At 41.8% G+C, this 23596-nt stretch overlaps 1 protein-coding gene across 1 annotated transcript in view; it reads left to right on the top strand.

Annotated features, from left to right (window-relative positions):
- Window positions 1-8844: 8844 nt before the first annotated feature.
- FUT9 (fucosyltransferase 9) overlaps window positions 8845-23596 on the top strand; it is a 123911-nt gene continuing 109159 nt past the window's right edge. Inside the window, exon 1 of the mRNA XM_061990517.1 lies at window positions 8845-8859. The gene's annotated coding sequence lies outside the window, so the exon portion shown is untranslated. The remainder of the gene's footprint in view (window positions 8860-23596) is intronic.

Here is a 23596-nt window from a genome sequence, read left to right as displayed (position 1 = left end):
CTACTCCATTCATGCACATCCATACATGCAGCCTGGACAAAAATACACTTGGAAATGATGTTGCAGATCCACCAAAGTATGGTCTGCAAGGTAGAGGCAACATCCCAGAGCACTGCACACACTGCTTGCTTCTCTTCTAAAAGTTTGCAGGTGTAACAGCAGGGTTTGCTCTCCCCACTGCAAGCTGCCTAGCAAAGAATCTTCTTCTCTCAGCCTGCAATTATGTCTTAATTTACAGCAGAGCTTGGGCCATCATCAGCCAATCAACTCAGTACTTGCTTTGAGTAGCAAATTTAGACTAAGACTGAAAAAAAACAGAAGTCAGTCTAGTTGGTGAAATATCAATTCCACCTTGCAACTTCTACAATAGGAACTTAACTCTTGGAAGCTCATAGGAAACTATTCAGCATTAAAAATTTGGAAAGCTCATCTTTTAGAATTTCAAGCTGCATTGAATTTGAGAACTGGAAAACCCAAAGTATTCTGAAGCTGTATCTTTACTATGATTATTACTAGACTCATCTCATCTAATTTTAGATTCCCAAGTGAGGTGACCTGTGTGTCCCTGTAAAGTAAATGCAGTGACACACCATGGCTAGTAATAGGATACAGGCTTTTTAATAACTGAAATGGCTCAGAATGAGGCTTGCCTTGTCTAGTCTTGCCTTTACCAGTCACAAGGTTTGTGTCAGCATGATTAGTTGAAACTGCAATGTCTAATGACCTCATTTTTTTAACTTTGCTTAGTTTGACATTATTTTTTGCTGCAGCACTTATTGCTCCTGTAATGTTGATATATTTCCTGTAAATAATAGACATTGGTTACAGGCAGCTATTCTGGTAGTTAATCTCTATAGAATGAATTATCTGTGACTCCAGAATAATAATATGGTGCAGCACAATAGGACACTAAGCAGGGACCATGGAGGCATGGGCTCAAGCCCAGTGGCTTCAAGATTGCACACAATTTGCCCACTATCAACTGCTGAGCACTGAAGGAATGCAGCTCCTTGAGCTCAGTGAAACTGAGTTTAGGAGTCACCAAGAGAACAAGAAAACAAGTATCTGGCATATATGGAACAAATTCAGGAGTAACTTAAAATTGCAGGTCAATGAAGAAAAGCCTAGGTGTAGGCTTCATTAGAATGCCAAAATAGTGACCAATTTACACTTGGATGAGGAGGAAGAAGCCATCAACATCACTCTTCTCCTGTCAAAGGACATTATACGATGACTATTAAAGCAACTGTACTATTGAATCAAAAGGGAAGAGACAATAATGGTACAGAATGACTGGAGAAAAAAAATGAGTTAATGAGTGAAAGACAAGTTAGAAGAAAGAGTTTTTATAAGTATTCAACCCAAGACATAGGGGGATTGATTTATAAAAGTGCTGACTGTTCACATCTGCAAGCAAAGTGCTGTGTTCTGGATATGCAAAGGACTAGAACAATCCTAAGTAGTCTCAAAATAAGGCTGCCAAGGGCCATATTTTAAAATATATTTAGTCAACTAAAAATAGCAAAAATCATACCCACAGAGATTTTCAAAAGGATGTGAGAAGTTAGATGTCTAACATCTGTGACGAGGGGTTAGCATCTCCTCAGGCTAACGAGCTCCTCCAACTAATTTGCCTACCTGCACTTTGAAGGTTTCAGCAAATCCATCTCTGAATAGTTGGCAGTCTAAATGAATTGATATTTTTTGACAGTGTTTGTCTCTGTGCCTCAGTTCCTTTTGTTTGGAAAGGATAATAATACTATCTTGTGTCACGGGGCTGTCAGGGAGACACATTGAACTGGAGGCTTTGAAGCATTCAAAAGCAAGAGTGAGAAAACTATTGAAACATCTTAACATCTGATCATGTGCAGTTTTACCCATCAATGCAGTGCTTGGATACTGTAGACAAAATACAGTTCAAGCTGTAGCTAGTCATAGAATCAGAGAATCAGAGAATGGTAGGGTTTGGAAGGGACCTTTAGACATCATCTAGTCCAATCCCCCTGCAGAAGCAGGGTCACCTAGATCAGGTCACACAGGAACTTGTCCAGGCAGGTGTTGAAGACCTCCAAGGAAGGAGCCTCCACACCCTCCCTGGGCAGCCTGTGCCAGGGCTCCCTCACTGAAACAGTTTTTTCTTATGTTTAAGTGGAACTTTTTGTGTTCCAGCTTCATCCCATCACCCCTTGTCCTGTTGCTAGATACTAGAGAAAAGAGGGATGCCCCAACCTCCTGACACCCACCCTTTAGATATTTATAAATGTCAATAAGATCTCCCCTCAGTCTCCTCTTCTCCAGACTAAACAGCCCCAGTTCCTGCAGCCTTTCCTCATATGAAAGATGTTCCAGTCCCCTGATCATCTTGGTGGCCCTGCACTGGCCTCTCTCCAGCACTTCCCTGTCCCTCTTGAGCTGAGGAGCCCAGAACTGGACACAGGACTCCAGATGAGGCCTCACCAGGGCAGAGCAGAGGGGGAGCAGAACCTCCCTTGACCTGCTGCCCACACTCTTCTTGATGCATCCCAGGCTGCCATTGGCCTTCTTGGCCACGAGGGCACATTGCTGGCTCATGGTCAGTTTATTACCAACCAGCACTCCCAGGTCTCTCTCTGCAGAGCTGCTCTCCAGCAGTTCGACTCCCAGCCTGTCCTGGTGCAACAATTCAGGTAGTGACATCTAGACTCTGGTTAGTGATAGATTATTCAGTTAGGCATTTAGAAAGAATATGACAGGAGCTAATCTTACCACTCATTATTCATGCTGCAAAAAGTCCTATTGCAGTCACACAACTCAGACTCATCAGACACAGAATTTATATATTCAGTATTATTCAAATAAAGAGGAGGTAATGAAGTGAAGGTGAGATGAGAGATCTGCTTCTTTTCCAAATACATCAAGTAGTTTTGGAGGAGAGATTTCCTCTCTCGGCAGACCTTGATGTCACATCCCTAGACCATCACAGCCACCACAGTCATTCCACAAATTAGTACTTTTTTATTTTAACATTCTCATGAATCTTCTGGGTTTGTGTTTAGCAACAGTTGCAAAGTTTCTAGAAAGTGTTTCCTCAGAAGAGTTAATTAAAATGGACTTTAGGAACATTGACATCCAGTGTGATTGATCATTTTCTGAAGGAAACAGTGAACTTCTGGAATTTATCTGTACTCAAAATATATTCATGGATTTTACTCAATTTTGTGGCAAAAAGTGTAATAATTGTCTGACCTGTTCTTCAATATTGTGCCCTCACCAAAAAGCTGAAACTTTTCCAAATGCATTTTCTTAGAAGTTCCAAAATGTTTCCAGATTCAAACTTAGAAGTTTCAAACAATCCATTGCAAAAAGGATTTTGAGACTTGTTTCTTAATGATTCATTGAAACATAGAATGGTAGGGGTTGGAAGAGACCTTTAGAGATCATCTAGTCCAACCTCCCTGCAGAAGGAGGTCCCACCTAGATCAGGTCACACAGGAACGTGTCCAGGTGGGTCTTGAAGACCTCCAAGGAAGGAGCCTCCACACCCTCCCTGGGCAGCCTGGGCCAGGGCTCCCTCATCCTCATAGTGAAATAGCTTTTTCTTATATTTAAATGGCTAAAAAGTAACTTTCAAAGCTTAACATTTCCCTGCAAAGACATTGTAAAAAGGGTTTTTACAGAGTACCATTCTTTGCTTGTCTCCATCAGTTTGATTTCATATATACAGGACCATGTTTCAAATAAAAAACATATTTGTTTTGCTAACTGTAGGCTCTGCCCAACCAGAGTGGGCTCTTACATGAAAAAGGTGTATCTGTATTCTCCTCTGTGTTAGCAGAAGAAGATGGGACCTTGGATATTTTCTTCCAGTAACGCAAACAATATTCTCCCCCAGTATCCTGCCCTCTCTATCAATCTGAAATTAAGCTATGCCTACATTGTAGACTTCAGCTGGCATAGCTTTGTGAGCCACTGATATGAAAATGTCTTCCAGAAGCTCCTGTTTTAAGCCCACTTGCATTTAATAAAAAATCCAAACAACAAAACTAACCAAAAAACACTCAAAAAACCACCCCAAACAAAAACAAAACACTAAAACAGAGCTTTTAGCCCTTTAACTTGTTAAGCTGTTAAGCTTAACTTGGAGGTAATCAGATAAATATACACCTTTCACAACATAAGCTGCATCCTTTTCAAAGGAATACCTTTGAATCATTGCTAGGGAAGACATGGCCCTTAGTGAGCAATTCTATTGATGACACACTGAACAGAGTTTGCAGAGTAGCTGTATCGACTTGGTAGCACCAGCTAATGTTCAAAGAAATTGATACATTCTTTGTTTCCAAAACCACCAGATTTAATATTGAATTATTAAAGAAACAAATCTGCTGATGCTCCTTTTTTTTTTCCCTGCTTTAAGCTTCATTTTATTATACCACTGCTGGAACACATATATGAAGTATTGACGATATAATAGAGGCACACAAGATAGGGAGTCAAGGTAAGAGAAGTCCATAATTAGGTTTTTCTCAGTACATCCATCTTCATTTATCCAAGAGGCCAAAGTAATTATTATTTACTCAAGAATCTCTTTGGACTGTAGCACTGTAAAGATTTACTGCATATTACAAGAATCTAGAAGTATATTGAAGTTCCCTAGTTCAACTATGTCCCTTTTGCATTTGATTAAAAGAGGAAGAAACTTATACCAGTGTCTATACATTTGGTGTCTGACAGTATCTTCCCTCTCCTAAATTGTTTCTTCTCTCACACTTTCTTTTTCTCACCAGCAGACACAAGCTTACTTGTAAAGTTCTTTGTGTTTGATACGAGCAGCAATGAAATTTGTTAACAAATTCATGACAGAGAGTTGTAACTAGAGGAGTTTACTTTTCACAGCTGTCCTTTGTGCTTAGTGGAGATTGAGGTTTGGATGTGGCAAACCACATCTCTCTATAGATAGTGGTACCCTAGACCAGTTTTGATTCATAAAGTCCATGCTTTATCTTGGCCTAGTAGAGAACAACACATTTAGGTTTAAATTTTATATCTGATTGTCCTGTATATTGTGAAACTGCTGTTTAGCAAAGAGCCTTACTCAATAAAATGGAACCATGCACATACACACATACAAAACCAACACAAAACCAAAACCACCCGAATTTATAACAGATTACTTCATCTCACTTCATTGTTGTTTTTCCTTGATAAAAACATAAGGGATAAACAAAATATTCTGTGAATAAGTAAAAGCTAAAGTAATGCCCACTAGCTACATTTCCATATAGAAGATATTTTTATAAGAGATTCATTTGATTTTATCTAAAATAAAGACATTGGCAGATCCTGTAAATGTGCCTGAGAATGGAGGCTCAAATCACTCCAAAATCAGCTACATTTGTTCAACCTGCTGTAAAGGAAAATCTGAGAGCATACAGATCTTTCTCAGATTAAAAGGTTAGTAGCATTTTGTGTTATTTTTTTATCTTAATTATACCCAAAGCCTCAGCCTTGGTTCAATGATCACTGTACAACACAGCTCCTGTCCAGATCTAGGCTCCTATTGCTTGTCCCACAGTCCTGCAAACTTCAGTGGGCCCCTGCACTCATCAAGGTCATCAGGGTTGATTGCACAGCACCGGGTACTAGGCATTAGTCCATCCAGCTGTAGAATCGGGGCCAAGTTTAAGGAGAGCCATAACTAATGAACATCAGGAACAGCAAGCCAAAGGATGATAGATTTTTAAATGATGCAGTTAACCCCCAAGCCAACAATCAATTACAACTAGGAAAATGCACACAGGACTCCCATGAGCACAGGTTCTGAGTCCTCCAACATGAAAGTGGATGAAGAGAGAAGGCCTGGCCCTGAAAAGACTGCTAAGACTAACTTTATGGAAACATCATGAGTGGAAAAGCACACCTTTCAATGCTGCATGCAAGTTTGTAGTAAGTGCTTAAATGTTTTCACTTTAAAAGCATGCCTCACAGAAACATTCAGACCATGTAAAGTAAAAAATAAATCATGTTTTTCACATGATTTTTATAGAAATGTCTACTCTTGGTGTTGAGGAGCTGTTTGGGGAGGGGATTGTTTCATTTTGGTTTATTTTTGTAATCTTGTTCTCTTTTGACCTTTACAATATCTTGCTTTAAAAAAAAAAGCAGCACTTACATTTTATTTACTTTTCAAACATCTCTTAATACCCACATGTTTTCCAGTATGTGAATGAAACCTTTTATCAAACTGTGCTCTCAGAAAATAATTTGGAACCTTCTGAAAACAACATAAGAGCATTTCCTGTTTAAGGTGGCAAGCTCAGCAGCCAGCTTTTGCAAAGGCAATTTATGTAGCAATGGTATAATTATGAAAGGCTTACATTTTCTTTCCAATGAGGAAAAAAAAAAGGCATGTTTACTGCTTTCAAACAAAGGTTTTATAGAGGAGTTGTAAGGATAAACCAGTTCACTACAATGACTCTGAAATGTAAGGGTTAATGTCTGTATTCCTCAAAACACTGCTATCATTTAAAAACAGACTATCTTAATAAAGTACATAAACATAAGTCCTTGTACATACACATGAAGGGCATGCAGAAATCTGAACTGGGTCCTGCAATTTCCTCAAGAACTGAAAAATTTACAACACACACCAAAAAAAAATATAAGCCAATTTCTGTGTGTCTCAAGCTACAAAAGCTCTTGCTCAAAGATACCATGATATATGCAGAGCCCAGATCTTTTACCACTGACTAGTTTCCCTTCCTTGACTGCTTCCATCTCTTTTAACAGCCTGGAGTCCTTGGTGGAGAAAGCAGAAGAGGGACTGAGGGAGCAATGAGTACAGAGGAAACAACAGAAATCTGCAGATGAAAATGGTGTTCAGCTCTAATCCCAGGACTGAGACCAGAGAAGAGAAAAACACTGAAAAATTAATTTGTTGAGAATTTTAATACTAACAGCAATATCTCAAAATGAAACATCGAGTCCTGCTCCTACTGGCTTTGCAGATGCCCAAAATGGGACCTAATAATTTTACAATGTCCACTCTTTCCTTTCTCTTGCCTATTGTAGTTGATGGCTTGGTTGAGCACATCCTCTAGCCAGGGGCTGTAACTTGCCTTCTGATAACTGCAGAAGCAGGTCCCTGACCTTCCTCCAATAATTTTAAGAAAAACATGCACATCTTAGCAATTTTTCTTTTTTCCTGAGAATTCTTACCAGTTTTCACTAGCTCACACTAGAACAGTAGCACTCAGAAACACCGTCACCCCAGCGGTGAGCTCACAGTGGTTTGAATCGATTCCCACCACGGTCATAGAAATATTCTTATTGTCTTTAGTGAACTTTGGGTCAGGCCTCTCTTTTGGAAAAAAATCTGTTAGAAGACCAGAGCAATTCTCTAAGTGACTGTAACCCTTACAGCAAATCAGCAGTTTGAAATCTGGAGCTACGTGGAAATCTACCCAATCTCTCTCTTCCCCGGCTTCACAAGTGGGAGCTGTTGGTACCTGCATGGCTCTCGGTACAAGGCAGAGCAGAAGAGCATAGTAAATTAATAATCCACAAGCTATTCAGAAACGCCTGGGAGGGAGACACTGACAACAGGGAATCATATGTCTGCATTGTGGATCTAGGAAGTTGTTTACTTGGAGGGCTGATGAGAAATGCACAGATGAACCTCTGAAACAACTACTTGGCAGGTAAGGCTACTAACCTACCCTATTAAATACTGCTGTGTTCTCATCACTGCTCTATCTTTTCTCCAAACATATTTGCAGCAGTTCATCAACATTATATAACGCAGGGAAGAGTCCAGAGTAAGGATAAAGAGTTGACAGCCAGCTTTTGGTGGGCTTGTTTATTTGCCATACTCAATTTACAGGTCTCCTGTCAACGCACTTTGAGCTGTTGTTTGTTTGATTTTTAATGTTAAAAGAATGACTCTCTATTCTTGATAAACATCCGAGAAGTCCTTTAGGTTCAGGAGCAGGCTTGGAAGATTGCTTTTAACAACGAGCCCGGTGTACGGTTTATTTCACATACAGTCAATGATTATCATACTCTGTTTTTCTCCTGTTTACCGCCTTTTTTTTCCCCTACCATAGCACGGTTTTGTTTCCTCCTGCCGGGTGGGGAAAAAAGAAAGAGGGGAGGAAAAAAGGAGCGGGATAGGCAGTGCTTTTCCCTTCGGGGTCCGGGGGTAGCGAGGGAATGGGGCTGGGGACCTCCCGCCCTTCGGAGGAGCAGGTCGCCCTTCCCTGGAGTGGAGGGGGGGGGGGGACGCGCCACGGGGACGCGCCGGAGGGGCAGCAGCGCGCCCGCGCCCACCGGCGCTGCCTGCGGGAGGGTCCTGCGGCGGAGGGCGGAGGGGGCACGGCGGGCTAGAGCGCGGCTCCACGGCCAGAGGAGCGGAAGGACGGAGGGATGGAGGGCTGAGGCGGTGGAAGGGTGAGAGACGCACGGGTGGGAAGATGGAAGGATGGGAGGATGAAGGATGGAGGGATCGGGGATGGAAGAATGAGAAAACGAGGGCTGAGGGGAAAAGGGATGAAGGGCCGGAGGGCTGCAGGGGCGAGCGCCCGCGCTCCCCAGCTGCTCCCCCTCTCTGCGCGCCTCCGCGCCGCTCCCGGTCCCGTCCCCCTTCCCCCCCGCCCCCTCCGCCGCCGCGCGTGCCCGCGCCCGGGGCTGACTCTCCCTCGCATCCTCCTCCGGCGGCGGCGGCGGCAGCGCCGGGGATGGGCAGCGAGAGCGCGCCCAGGAGCAGCCCGGGCCCCGCCGCTCCCCCCTGCTCCCGCGCCCGCTGCTGCTCCTGCCCCGCCGCCCCCCGCGCCCTGGGGGCAGCGCCGCCGCCGCGCCGCCCGCAGCCCCCGCCTCGGACGGGTGAGTCACCGGGCCTTGCCTCCCCCTCCCCAAAGCACCTGCCGTTCAACACCCTCCCCCCTACCCCGGCTCCTTCCCCCGAGCCTCCCATCCCGGAGCGGCCCCGGGGATGAGCGATGGGGGAGTGGAGGGGCATGGCGTGGGGAGGCATCGCGCTCCAGCCCGCCCCCGCCCTGGGGAGAAACGGAGGGTCCCGATCCGGGCTTGCGGGGCTGGAAGGTCTGCGGGGCAGGAGGGGGTGTCCCCGTGGCCCTCCGGAGGCTGTGGGGAAAGGGGCTCCCGCGCTGTTTGCCCCTCCTGGCCAGCGCTAGCCCATCCCACGGGGGTCTCGCACACGCACAGACACACACACAGAGGGACACCGCGGCAGCCCCGCTCCCCAGCCGCGGCCAGGAGCCCCCTGACACCCGCAGTGTCCCCCATCCCCCGCCCTGGGGCGGCTCAGGGGAGAAGGCAGCCCCTTAACTTTTGCAAGGGAACATTTGAAGGTGGGGTAGAGCCGAACCTGCAGAAGTGGCTGGTGCCTGTGAGGCTGGTGCCTGTGAGGTCCCGGTCCCCCTCCCGCGGCACCGGCTGCAGCGGAGCGCGGCCCTTCCCGGGGAGGGACAGAGGGGCGGCTTCGTACAGGACTCAGCGCTCAAATGGACTTTTTTGACGCTCCCCCTTCCACCCGCCCCTCCCCCTAGTAAATAATTAATGAAATAAAAGCTTGGGGAGGATGTGTGGGGGAAAGTCAGCGCTTGTTTTGCTTTCGCTGCCCAGAGCCGGAGTGCAATGATGGGATGCTGTGGCTTGAAGAGCGTTTTCTGGGTTTTATGTGTCATGATGCACACGGTTGGTTGTAGGTAGTGTAGTAACTATCTGTATCCCAATAGTTCCCTGCCGAAGGGTTGTTATGGCAGCAGCGCTTCCCCCTTCTTTTAGCTAGCATCTGTGGCTCAGAGTAATGTTAAAGACCTGGAAACTGCCTTATAAAAAAGAAAAGAAGGGGGGGAATAGAAGAAGGATAAAAGAAAACAAAAGAAACCTCTTTCCTAAATAGGCAACAATTACGGATATAAGCTTCATACTAAATCTTCACATCCTTCTCCAGAAGCTGGTGCTGTGTTAACACTTAAGACTGAAGGAGGCTGGGGGAAAAACGTCTTATTTTTCTCCACAATTCCTGCTCTTTTTTTTTAAGGGTTTGGTTGGTTTTGCATTGTTTTTTTTCCACGTGTTTCACTCATACTTCTCTGTAAGTACTCTTTCTCACTTACAGAGGACTTCTTGGTACTTAGTAAAGGAATGCAAGTGCTCTACACACAAGTGACACACATTTCTGGGAAGGGAAAGGTTATTGTCTGTAAAGTTGGAGTTTCAGTACAATTTACAGGATTATGAGTTTTCTTCTTGCGATATGGAGAGGAATCTGTATAAGACTCATCAGAAAGCTTTCATCACGTATTAACTGCCATGGCTGGTGTCAGTCTGAAACAAGATTTAAAGGTTATTAAGTTTCTCTGTCACCTGTAATGGTCAGCTTGTTCTCAGTCAAATCACAAGTAGTTGCAAGGGAAACATGCTGATTCCAGTTTTGTCAGGCGTGGTTTTGGGGAACGATGTTTCAACCATGAAGCATGAGGAAGGATCTTAAAAACCTGTGAAATTGATAGGGGGCTATACTATTTTGCAGGTTTTATTCTGCACTTGTATAGGTACCATTTGTTGCCTTCGGCTGGAGCTTGCTTGAGTAGAAGTTGAGCAGTAAATGATGAGGGCAGAGGAATTGAGCCCTGGAAGCTTGCATTTTAATTTCCATCGGAATCTTTGCAGACTGATACTGGTGATACAGGTTGAAATGTTATTGAATTGTGATATCTTGTATCCAGTTGTACATTCGGAAATAAGTTTGGCTTATCAGTAGGAAAGCAACGTGAGTGTGTAACTGTTCATTTTAAGAATGAAAAAAGGCTGTCCCAGAGTGATTCATGTGTTGAAACAGACTAGACTTGGGTTGAATAGGTGAACTAAAATAATGTCGTGTAAGTGATCCGTAAGTAATTTTCATTGCTTATGATGAAAACAGGCACTTTCGTCATCTTTGACTTGGACTAGAGATACGTTGGAAGAGAGATGAAGAACAGCAAACCAGATATTTTTAATGCCAAAATAAACTCCTTAATAAACCTCAGACATTTCTGAGGGAATACAAGCTCATTTCTTGATATAACTGTGGTCGTGGTTCTGATCCCAGCTAAATCAGCGCAAGTTTCTCCCCAGGCACTGCTGTGAGCAGAATCAGAGACATCTCTGCTAATCATTTTTGAGGAATCAAGATGTAAAAAGACCATTTGTATTCTTCTTCACTGCTGTAGCTGCAAGGATTTATTCCATGTCTCATACCGAATATTCCACGCTTAACCCTTCTGAGCTGTACTCGAGCTTATAGTTCTCACCTGCCCAGGCATCATGAGGAAGAATAATATATATATAGCTAGAGACAGTTTTTATTGAGACCAAGTAGTTAAACAATAGCTATGTTTACTGGAAAAAGGGTTTGACTTTGAATTATCTAATACCACTAAAAGTGTTGGGAATAGCATGTTTCTTAAAATGACATTATTAGGTTTATGGTTCCAATGTGAAAGGACTAGATGAATTTAATCAAGCTGGAGAGCAGATGTTTCCAACTTTAGTGGTTTAAAAATATCCCTAGTGATTTAAAAATAACCTTAAATTGTAATGAAGAAAAGACAAATTTGGCTACTCTGAAAAGGGTTACAGCTGAAGTTATTTGACACAAGTGAACTAACAAATAGCATTTATTTAACGTTAGGCAGAGGTAAATTGAAACCGAAAAGAAAGCTTGCAGAAGCCAGTCATCGTAGGAAAACACACAGCATAAACCCTGAAAGATTATTGCAGAAATTACCCAAGAGGTTCCATCCTTAAGGATTTGACTCCTGTATGGGAATGGAATGGAAAAAGCCTCACTGACTTCAGTAAGCTTTAATAGCTGGAGCATATTTGAAGAGAAGGGATGAGTAAAGGCGATATAATTAAATACCACAAGAATTCTGTCAGATAGTTGCTAAAACCAGTTTGGGAACCTAGGGGCTTTCTTCAGTTAGAAGGAAGTCCTAGCTCCACCAAAACTGAATTGGAGTCTTGCCATTGATTTCACTGGGGCCAAAATGTCACCCTGAGACGTACATTTCGAGATATGTTTTAAATACGTGGCGTGTTATATTTAATTTGGTTCTAAATGGTGTGATATTCGGTTAAAGCAAGGTTACATTTGCCAAGCTTGAGTTTTTAATTAGTTATTAGCAATCATTTTGCTTTTCCTTTTACAGTTTTTTAAATGTCATTTTTTTCCCAAAATTGCAAGAAATAGAAACCAGTCTTCCTGGAAGAGTGCATTTATGAGCTGAATAACTCAAAGCCTGTACTGTCATTGTGCAATCAAATTTTTAATATGATGCTGTCAAAAGTCACAGAGAAAGAAAATCAAATGTGACATCATAGAAGACAATGTCTATAGCTGACATGACATCCAAATGTTTTAATTTCCACACTTTAGTAGTTAATGAAGATAGACTTTTCTCTTTATTTTCCTCTGAGGAAATTCCTAATACAACATATTAAAGGTTCAGAAAAATAAATGATGAGCATATTTTCCTAAAAAGAGATACACCTCTTGTGAAGAAAAGTCCCTGATGTGAAGAAAATTAAATTATAAAGGAGACAATTTAAATCCTTCACTGGAAAACATAAGATAATTTGTAGCTAGTGAGAAAATTATTGTTGGATTGGTTTTCTAAAATATGGTAACTGTCAACTTGAGCAATCATAGAATAATAGAATGACAGGGGTTGGAAGGGACCTTTAGAGATCATCTAGTCCAACCCCCCTGCAGAAGCAGGGTCACCTAGATCAGGTCACATAGGAACATGTCCAGGTAGATCTTGAAGACCTCCAAGGAAGGAGACTCCACAAATGACAACTTATTAACTGCTAATTAACTAAGTTTTTTACACAGAGGTATGTAACTTCTGTGTTAAGAGACTAATGCACTTTGACCCTCAAAAACCATAGTCATTTCTGTGGTGTCTTTCTGCTATTTTTCCTCCTAAATTAAGTATGTTTAATGCTAATGAAAAGTACCAGATTGGCAGAAATGGAGAATTAAACTCTGCTTTTACCAGGAGCTTGGGGCATCCCTTTTTTCGATGGTATCTAGCAACAGGACAAGGGGTGATGGGATGAAGCTGGAACACAAAAAAGTTCCACTGAAACATTAGAAAAAGCTATTTCAGTGTTTCAGTGAGGGAGCCCTGGCCCAGGCTGCCCAGGGAGGGTGTGGAGGCTCCTTCCTTGGAGGTCTTCAAGACCCGCCTGGACATATTCCTGTGTGACCTGATCTAGGTGACCCTGCTTCTGCAGGGGGTTGGACTGGATGATCTCTAAAGGTCCCTTCCAACCCTACCATTCTGTGATTCTATGATTTCTGGAGCATAGAAGGCAGCAGTGCAATGTGATGATCCCACATTGAGCTGCTATTACAGCCCAACTTCCCTGGGTACTTGACATGAAGAAAATGTTTGTCTACCAAGATCTTCCAGCTGACTAAGGACTTATTTGCTCCAAGTGTGTACTGAGGAAACATGCCTGGAATGGGATTGTACTTGTTAGCTCCAGCCTCTGCCATACTCATAGAAACTAGCCTTGTTTTTGGCCCCGTGGTGACCTGGCCAGATCCATGCGAGAAGCTCAATACTCTCAGAAGCGGTGCTTTTGAAAGTGCCAAGTGCATTTTCAAGATCCTCTAAGAAATGGAGTGAAATAACCGGTTCATTTCACACAGGCCACAAACCAGCTTTCAAATCGCAATGATTTTCCGTCACTACTGCATGTTGGCTGTATTTGAGTCAGTGAACTAGAGGTGAAAGGCTCCAAAAATGTGATTACCAGTCCCCTGAGACATTTAGTTGTTCAAGGAGATCTTACTGGAAATACACCTTTGTGTTTCACAAACTGGAGCAGAGAGAAATGAATTAATAACACACAATTGTTTTTAATTGTGTTTTTAAAACAGATTTCATCTTTTTTTCTTTAATAAAAAATAAGCCCAAACATAGACTGTTAACTCCATGTTGCCAGCTGTTTGGCTTTGGAATACATATCTAATTCACAAGCACACAGCCTCATCTTTGTTCGTATTTCATTACCACATCATGCTACATTTTTTATCTGAAAGCAGACAATGATTTAACCATGTGCTCCCCTACTGAATTAAAACACTACAATACTAGTGTTTGGGATGTTGGTTTTTCCCCCTAATGTCTGTCACTCAGCAGCATAAAATGTGAGAAAATGAAATAAATAGCAAAGAAAAATCTGTTATTTATAGTGAGGTTTTATGTACAATGGCTTTGTTTGTATCAGTTAAGTCTACTACTTTATTTGGCAAAAAAAAAGTCAACTTCAAATTATTGCAAATGTTTTAAACCACAGCCTGAACACACTATGTAAGTAAAGCCATTGAAGTGTCCAACTGAGCACTGAGAATGAATATTTAAGCAATAATCCAGCTCTTATCTTTTCTGCAGATGTCTTCTTCCTTTTAGTTTATCCAGGACAGCAACTACAGCAGTTTCAAACTGAGAAAGTGTGTTAGAACTGAAACAGCAGGAAGGCCTGGTTTTCCCATTTGTGTTAGGACTGAGGTGAGAGGCAGACATCTCTAAGGTCTAAACTTTGAAAGACATAGTGGCAGAAAACATATATTTCCTTCAAAATGATATTTTTCATTTAGGAAACGAGAGTGGGTTTGTTTAAAATATGGAATGTCATTTTTAAAGTGTTGCATTTATCTAGCTAACCAATCCTAGAGAATAGTTTCTGCACTTGATATGCCAACTTCCACTCCAAAGCATATAACTAACCTTAAAACATTAATCATTTGTCATATTAAAATGCCCAAATTAAAAATCAGAACAAATGACAGATGTAAACTGTGATTAGCAAAAAAGGGTATCAATTTTTGTATAACTCTTATGCTTGGCTCTTGATCAGTGTGCTTTAATGGTTAACACTGGGTGATGCTTAAATATTCCTTAAGGAAATGACTTACCAGGGTGACATTTCAGAGGTTTCTGAAATGAAAAGGACAAATTTAGAAGTCCTCAAAAACCAAAGTTTCTTCCCAAAGTTGTTTTGAATCGACTGAAATTGTAAAATAGTGCAGTACCTGTCCCAACATATCTGAAACAATTTTCCTTTTTTTTTTTTTGCTGGGGGTGAGGTGATTTTCAAACTAAGACTTCAACAACATTATTTCCAGTTTATGGGGCATTGTGTTTCCAATGGAACTGCATATTCCAACAGAATAGGATTTCAGTGAAGTTTCTTCAGTTGCTTAAACTACAGAAATCATGGAGTCACAGAATAGTAGGGGTTGGAAGGGACTTTTAGAGATCACCCAGTCCAACCCCCCTGCAGAAGCAGGGTCACCTAGATCAGGTCACACAGGATTGTGTTCAGGTGGGTTTTGAAGACCTCCAAGGAAGGAGCCTCCACAACCTCCCTGGGCAGCTTGGGCCAAGACTTCATCTCCCTCACAGTAAAATAGTTTTTTATTATGCTTCAATGGAACTTTTTGTGTTCCAGCTTCATCCCATCACCCCTTGTCCTGTTGCTAGCTACAATAGAAAAAAAAGTGATGTCCCAACCTCCTGACACCGACCCTTTAGATATTTATAAATATTAATGAGATCCCCCCTCAGTCTCCTCTTCTCCAGACTGAACAGTCCCAGGTCCCACAGCCTTTCCTTGTATGAAAGATGTTCCAGTCCCCTGATCATCTTGGTGGCCCTACATTGGATGAATATATCAGTCCAAAAATCACTTGTCTATACACAGAGCTTTAGGCATGTGTGTTTTCCAATAAATAGGCTGATAGTCTACATCAAGTTACTCATGTGATGAATCACAGAATCACAGAATGGTAGGGCTTGGAAGGGACCTTTAGAGATCATCTAGTCCAACCCCCATTATCAAAATTGAGTCCTTGCTGTTCTTTGGCAAAGCAGTGGAAGGCTTGACTTAGAAGGAGAAGGTAAATTTGGTTTGGAATTCTCCATCAACATGTTTTTCAGTAGAAATAATTCCTGCTTTGAAATTAGCAGTGGCATACGTGTGAGTCAATAGTGGGAGATCCCTAATTTAATTTGAAACATGAAAAATGATAAACTTTGGAAATTAAGGAATTGAAATGGGAAATATTTTACAGTTACTAGTGCTGAATACTGCATTTACTAGATGATCTTTAGAGGTCCCTTCAACCCCTACCATTCTGTGATTTAAATGGAATGGGAGGACATCCAGCTACACTTAGAAAGCAATCAAATTGTTATTATTGCCTGCATTGTTATGTTTGGAATAAAATTTATGAGCTAAACAGGCAAGGCTATCAACCTAAGCTATACCAATTTTGCAATTTATTTAAGATTTTCACAAACTAACTGCTTAAGACTAATATTCAGCAGTTCTAAATGCCCATAGTTTAAAGGCCAATGTTGAAGTATAACGAAGTAAGCTTGCCTTGACACAAATGCTCATTAATTTCTTGCAACTACCAGACTGAAAGAGTTTTTAAGCAGCACTGTTTAGCTGAATGGAGAAAGAAAATGCAATAATATCCAACAAATGCCGTTTTGGAGCATAATAAATGCTCCAATTCCAGAATTTTAAGTGAGACTGCTTGCCCCAAACAACATTTGCCTCAGCCACACACACAGAGAGACAACTGATGTCCTACATTACATATTAGCACTGATATTACAGTTGCAAGAGAGGACTTCAGGGAAGAAATCACACTTCATTTCCCAGATGGTCTCTATGACTCCTCTACAGCTGCTTGCCAGCCACCCTTGTTGCACAGCACGTGTGGGGAGCAAAGGAATGACCAGCAGCCTCCCCAGCAAAGCTTGCTGAGGGACATAGCCAAAGCTCCCAGTTACATAGAATCACAGAATGGTAGGGATTGGAAGGGACCTCTAAAGATCATCCAGTCCACCCCCCCTGCTCAAGCACATCCACCTAGGTCATGTCACTCAGAAACATGTCCAAGTGGGTTTTGAAAACCTCCAGAGAAGGAGCCTCCACACCCTCCCTGGGCAGCCTGGCCAGGGCTCCGTCACCTGAACAGTAAAGAAGTTTTTCCTTAAGTGGAACTTCTTGTGTACCACCTTATGTCTGTCACCCCTTGTCCTATCACTGGACACTACAGAAAAAGTGTTGCCCCATCCCCTTGACACACACCATTTAAATACTTGTAAATATTAATGAGATCACCCCTCAGTCTCCTCTTTTCCAGATTGAACAGCCCCAGGTCCCGCAGTCTTTCCTTGTATGAAAGATGCTCCAGGCCCTGATTATCTTGGTGGCCCTACGTCGGATGAATATATCAGTCCTAAAATCACATGTCTATACACAGAGCTTTAGGCATGTGTGTTTTCCAATACATAGTCTTTCCTCATAAGGAAGATGCTTTAGTCCTCTGATCATCTTGGTGGCCCTGTGCTGGCCTCTCTCCAGCACTTCCCTGTCCCTCTTGAGCTGGGGAGCCCAGAACTGGACACAGGACTCCAGATGAGGCCTCACCAGGGCAGAGGAGAAGGGGAGGAGAGCCTCCCTTGACCTGCTGCCCACACTCTTCTTGATGCATCCCAGGCTGCCATTGGCCTTCTTGGCCAATTCTTGGACCTCACTGAGGCTAGGTGCTCTGAACCTCTGTTCCTGCATTTTCTCCCCTTTATACCTGATATGCCTCCAGCACTGGCCCATGTGCCTGCTGCAACAAGCTGATAATATCTGAGATTCTCAATAAAGAATATTTAAGGAGAAAACAATTAGGAGGTTTCAAAATGGTATTTAAAATATTTCAGTAGTTAGAATGCACGTAGCTAGATAAATTGTGTTTCTTCAAGGCCCCATTGAGATGAAGAGTCTTTTTTTCCACAGGTATCCTAAGGCAGGCAAGTGCAAGCAGCTGAGAGTATTCACATTGTTAAAGCAATCATGACAAACAAAAATGTTAACAATGATAATTACAACTGGTTTGTAGATCTTTCCAGACAAGAGAAGTTCAAGCCTTGCATGACAAGTGGTGACAATAATAGATGGGAAGGAATTCCAAACTGATTGCACATTGAAGAGCAGCACAGCAGCACTGCTATAAAACTTGGGTCTGGGGATTTTCACACAGTTGATAATATCCATCATGAGCTTGAGAGTGATTTGATTTCATTTCATGCAGTCAATGAAATTAATAGGCAAACTATTGGTATGTGTGTGTATGTATAAGCTACAGCTGAGTAAAACCTGTGAACTACAGCAGTAACCAAAGAAGATATCAGCACTTACAGTTTCTTCATATTTATGTGATTAAAGAAAAAGTGGAGACAAATGCCAGTCTTGGAAGTACAACTTGAAACTAGGAGACTACCTGTTATTAAAATAAGTTGCTTCATCCCACATCATCTTGACACTTTCAAATAAGCCTAAAATTAATTAGCTTTCACATCACCACATTCCTCTCAATCTTGTTATAAGGCAAAACAGACTATCTGTGAAGACAAATCACTTCCTCAAATGATGATTTTATGCACAGTGTTCGTCACTGAGGAACAAATTCGGCTTTCCTTAACACCTAAGACACACAGGGAAAGAAAATGCTATGAGTCTGTTGTGTAGTTGGTAATGAAGCCCTCAGCCATGTGGAAATATCATTTTGTTTATGGGGAATTTTACAGTTTTGCCAGTTTTCTATTTGGAAAAGAACAAAAACCATAAGTTGGACATTTCTAAGATAAGTTATTTTTTTCAGTTGGTAATTTGGCTTGTATGACAATCTAGTTGTCTTATCTAATCAATTTAGAAGATTGATTATGATAAAACCAAATATAATTTGTCATGTTATATGGTTAAAAAACCCAACCACTGCAGTGGAAAGCTATTTCAGAATAGAAACTTGACAAATATATTCTTTTCACCTATTCAAAACATTTTTTTCTTGAAATGTTCACAACTCCAAGAGATGTTTTGATGTAAAACCATCAAATTGTCTTTCATTCTGCTCTGAAAAAAATTTGTGTTGCTCTGGATCTACAGGATAGAATATGATATTCCATTGGATGTTACCAGTAAAACCTGCAGATTTCTATGTCAAGGTACTTATATACAATATTCTGATCTACTGAACAGAATCCTCATGTCTTAATAATACAATTTTAAAAGAATACATATGAACTTAAATAGGAATATACATATATATATGTGTATAGATAGATCTACAGATACATATATACTCACATATATAGGTATACTGATACACACATACACACAGACTCCTATTCCACAGTAGAGACTGAACTTACCTGGTTAAAATCCTCCTCCCTGAAAGTCAATTCCAATAGAGGAATTTCCTGTGTTGAATTTATGAATTTACCTCTTTTCTTGAACCTTCTTGGATTGGCCTAATGCATTACTATGCAGATAATGTTTGTTCCTTTCACTGGGTTGTTACAGAATAAGTCATTTTGATGTTTGTGCCCCATTTTTGTAAATGCTTAATGCTGTCTAATGGTTATGGATTATCTCTAGTTTCCAGGTAAGTAGAAAAAATGACTCCTGAATTATATCTCTCTTAAGGTCAGAGATGCACAGCTAGAAATGCAACTCAAGGCACTGGGTTCTCAGTCCCCAGCTCCAGCCATGCCTCCCTTGTACAGTACAAAATCATTTTAGCTCAGATTTTCCCCAACATATGGAGAACAAAATTTTGATGCCATGAAAGGAAGGTAATATGTGATAATCACAGGCTATTTCAACAGCAATGAGAGCAGGCTGGTATAGACATGAGAGAATAATCATGGATCAGTCTAGATAGTAAACTATTGGAATCTATTGGAATCTATTGGAATGTATTTTTTTAAGTTTTCTACAAAGTATTGCATCAAAATAGTATTTTCTTCCTGCTTCCTTGCCACCTGTTTTCCTGTCTAGTTTGTTCCCTCTTAGTTGTTACTGATCTTGCCTTTACTTATGTGATGCTTTCTTCCTGCTTTTGTTTCTTTTATTCCTCAGATTCGCTTTATTTCAGTTCTTAATTCCCATCTTTTCCTTTGCATCATTTCCCAAATTGTCACTTCTTACTTATCAATTGAAAAGTTATTTTATTTGCCCCAAGTAAACAAAAAAAGAGAATTTAAAGTTTTCACTTGTTACAATTATCTGTGATGACCGAGGGTGAAATCCACACCCCGACTTACAGCTAAACACATTAAGGAGTTTAGGCAGTAGAAATGTGACTTAGGTGTATTTGCCTGTATTAGCAAGTAATTCAGTATAACAGGAGCAGACCACTAGATCAAAGCAGCTGGTGCTGAGGTCCTTATATTTAAGGCATGGGATCAATGTTTTACCATGGACTAGATTTAGTTGGTTGTCTTGGACCACATTTTATTACCCTGCATGCAGTCTAGAGGGTGTTTTAAAGACTAATCAGTTCATATCCTTTTGTCCCTACTGTAGGTTATAGCACATTTGGTACAGACTGTAAACAGAGCTTCCAATTTCCTTTGCTTCAAAATAAATCTAATCCATGCACACCGAGACTGCTTTACAAACCAAATCAATGTGTGGCAACTGCAATTCACTGCAAACTCACACTGCTTCTCCTGGTCAAATGGCAGTGCAGCCTTCTAGTCTCTGAACAGCAAACTCTACCACCACCACCTTGCCCTGAAGTTGCCCATTCCTAAATCACTTTTTAGTCTTAAAATTTGTGTTTGTGTATGTTCCCAGAAGAACCATAACTCATCTGAAAATAGAACGAGTTCAAGGACGTCTAAATCTTCCATCGTGGCAGCTCATGAACTAAGTACTACAGCCAGGTACACATTCCATGGGCATCTCCATCAGGCACTAAGCCAAAGAGCCATTCACCTCCTCTGTGTGGGCAAATCAATATTTTACATAGTCAGATGGTTCCTACAGGTGTGCCCAGTTTTACCTCAGAACATTCTCTGGGAGTATTAGGTTACAGGGCAACCTAATGCAAGGAATCAGCAGAATTGAACCCAGACTGCCAACATTTTTGACAGCAGATCTAATCACAGTGTTATTAGGGGAGCACCAGCACATTTCTGTTTATTTTAAAAGAAAAGCTTTATTCCAGATTCCCCAGAGGCTGTGCTGCCATTGAGTGGGATCTTGACTGGCTGGAGAGTTGGGCAGAGAGGAACCTCCTGAGGTTCAACAAGGACAAGGGCAGAGTCCTGCATCTGGGAACGAACAACCCCATGCACCAGGACAGGCTGGGGGTTGAACTGCTGGAGAGCAGCTCTGCAGAGAGAGACCTGGGAGTGCTGGTTGATAATAAGCTAAATATGAGCCAGCAATGTGCCCTCGTGGCCAAGAAGGCCAATGGCAGCCTGGGATGCATCAAGAAGAGTGTGGGCAGCAGGTCAAGGGAGGTTCTGCTCCCCCTCTCCTCTGCCCTAGTGAGGCCTCATCTGGAGTCCTGTGTCCAGTTCTGGGCTCCCCAGCTGAAGAGGGACAGGGAACTGCTGGAGAGAGGCCAGCACAGGGCCACCAAGATGATCAGGGCACTGGAACATCTTTCACACAAGGAAAGGCTGCAGGAACTGGGGCTGTTTAGTCTGGAGGAGACTAAGCGATGATCTCATTAAGATTGACAAATATCTAAATGGTGGGTGTCAGGAGGTTTGGACAGCCCTTTTTTTCTATAGTAGCTAGCAACAGGACAAGGGGTGATGGGATGAAGCTGGAAGTAGAATAGACAAGGACAGACTATCAACAGATGAACTCATGTTAGGATTTTTTCCTGTATTTCTTCTTAAAGATTGTTACTTTTTCTATTGGGTTTTTTTGTTTCTTTTTCCCCTTCATCTGTTATTGGTCATTCAAAAATGCCTATTTTAAGGAATACTGAGACCCAACTATGTCACTTTTTTTCCACCACTGCATGAGTTAGTCTGATAAGAAACACTGCCTCTCCTTATAAACCTTGTCTCTCTCATAGCCTTAGACTGCTATAAAAGCACTACTACTTAACAACTCAGAGCATGAATTTTTAGGAGACCAAATCACTTGGGCTATTCCTGTGCTAGTGAGGCTTAGCTGGAACACAAAAAGTTCCACTTAAACATAAGAAAAAACTATTTCCCTGTTCAAGTGAGGGAGCCCTGGCCCAGGCTGCCCACGGAGAGTGTGGAGGCTCCTTCCTTGGAGGTCTTCAAGACCCACCTGGACATGTTCCTGTGTGACCTGATCTAGGTGACCCTGCTTCTGCAGGGGGGTTGGACTAGATGATCTCTAAAGGTCCCTTCCAACCCCTACCATGCTATGATTCCATTTCTTTGAGTTTTCTCTCAATTTTCTACAAAGGAAAACCAAAATTCTACTTTGCTATCAAAATCTGAAGCCTGGGCAGGTAGATGCACATCCTTCAAATACTAAGCATGGTGCTTAACATCTGGCTGGGTGAAATTTAAAACGGGCTTTGTAATTAGCATTAATCTCTGTATGAAACTTCCTCTTAATGATGTGATTTTATATAGTCTGTGTGCAGGTTGCCCACTACCCACTCTGCGCTGCTTAATTTCCTAGGGCATGGTGTCCAGCTTATAAACACTTAAATACAGATGCTTCATCTAATGTGGGGACAATAAACCGAAATGAGGTAATGAATTGTTCTACCTTTGAGTGTCCAGACTTCTTTTTGGATGCAACTGGCCAGCATTGTAATTTCTGACAGGTATCTTGTTAAAGACTTACTCTCTACTCTGGCTTAGGTTTCCTGTGCAAGACATAGTGGATGGGTAAGAGAGTGGGTTCCAGAGAAATCAACAAGCATAAGGAGGGATAGCTTCAAGGAAATATGAAGGGACAGTAATAAACATACCTACACCTTAAAGGCATCTATTTTCAGTGATGGGGAAGTATCTGCCATTCCCTGATAGTAAGCATATAAGCTGGACCTGCCTGTTCTCCAAAATAATTAGATCATGCTGCTAATTGATACTCAAATCTCCGGTAATTAGAGCACTTACAATTTAGGTGGACACTTTTGAGTTGGAGAAATTTCAGTCACGGGCACTTTCAGGTCACAAATGTGCCCTAACTACTGGCTGAATGGTTATTTTGAGATGAAGCTAACGACTTTCTCCTCTTGAAACTTTGCCAATTTGGATAATTGATTAAATAGCTAATGGAGCAAGAACTTAAACCTGACCCCCTTTCTTCAGAGAAGTGTGGGCTAACATCGGTCTGTGAAGCCAATTGATTGCTATCTGCCTGAATAAATATTTAAAAGCAAACTGAACAGTTCCAAGAGGGAAGAATAAAAAACTTGCCTTGCCAAATAACAAGTACTTTCTGGTTAACAGAAACCTCCTGGGAGGCAGACACTTTCAAATCTAATAGTCTCTATAGATTAGATTAAGTGGGATTGTCTGTCTCCCAAGAGAGCATTTCATTTACTCTGGTTGCAGAAAGTCTTGCTTCGTGCCTTTTTTTTTTCCTCCTCCTTTGTTTCACCCACACACGTGATGTTTGCTCTGGCAAGCATGTTCTCAGAAAATGCATTGGTGCTCTCTGTGAGGTGAGGCTGCTGCTTCTTGTGAGCAAGCTCACACTCTAAGAACCTTGGCAGGATCAGTACTGT

This window comes from Colius striatus, chromosome 2 (genome assembly GCF_028858725.1).
Source record: "Colius striatus isolate bColStr4 chromosome 2, bColStr4.1.hap1, whole genome shotgun sequence".
Classification (NCBI taxonomy): Eukaryota; Metazoa; Chordata; class Aves; order Coliiformes; family Coliidae; genus Colius; species Colius striatus.
The sequence above is the reverse complement of the archived record's forward strand: the minus strand, read 5'-3'. Positions and strand labels throughout refer to the sequence as shown.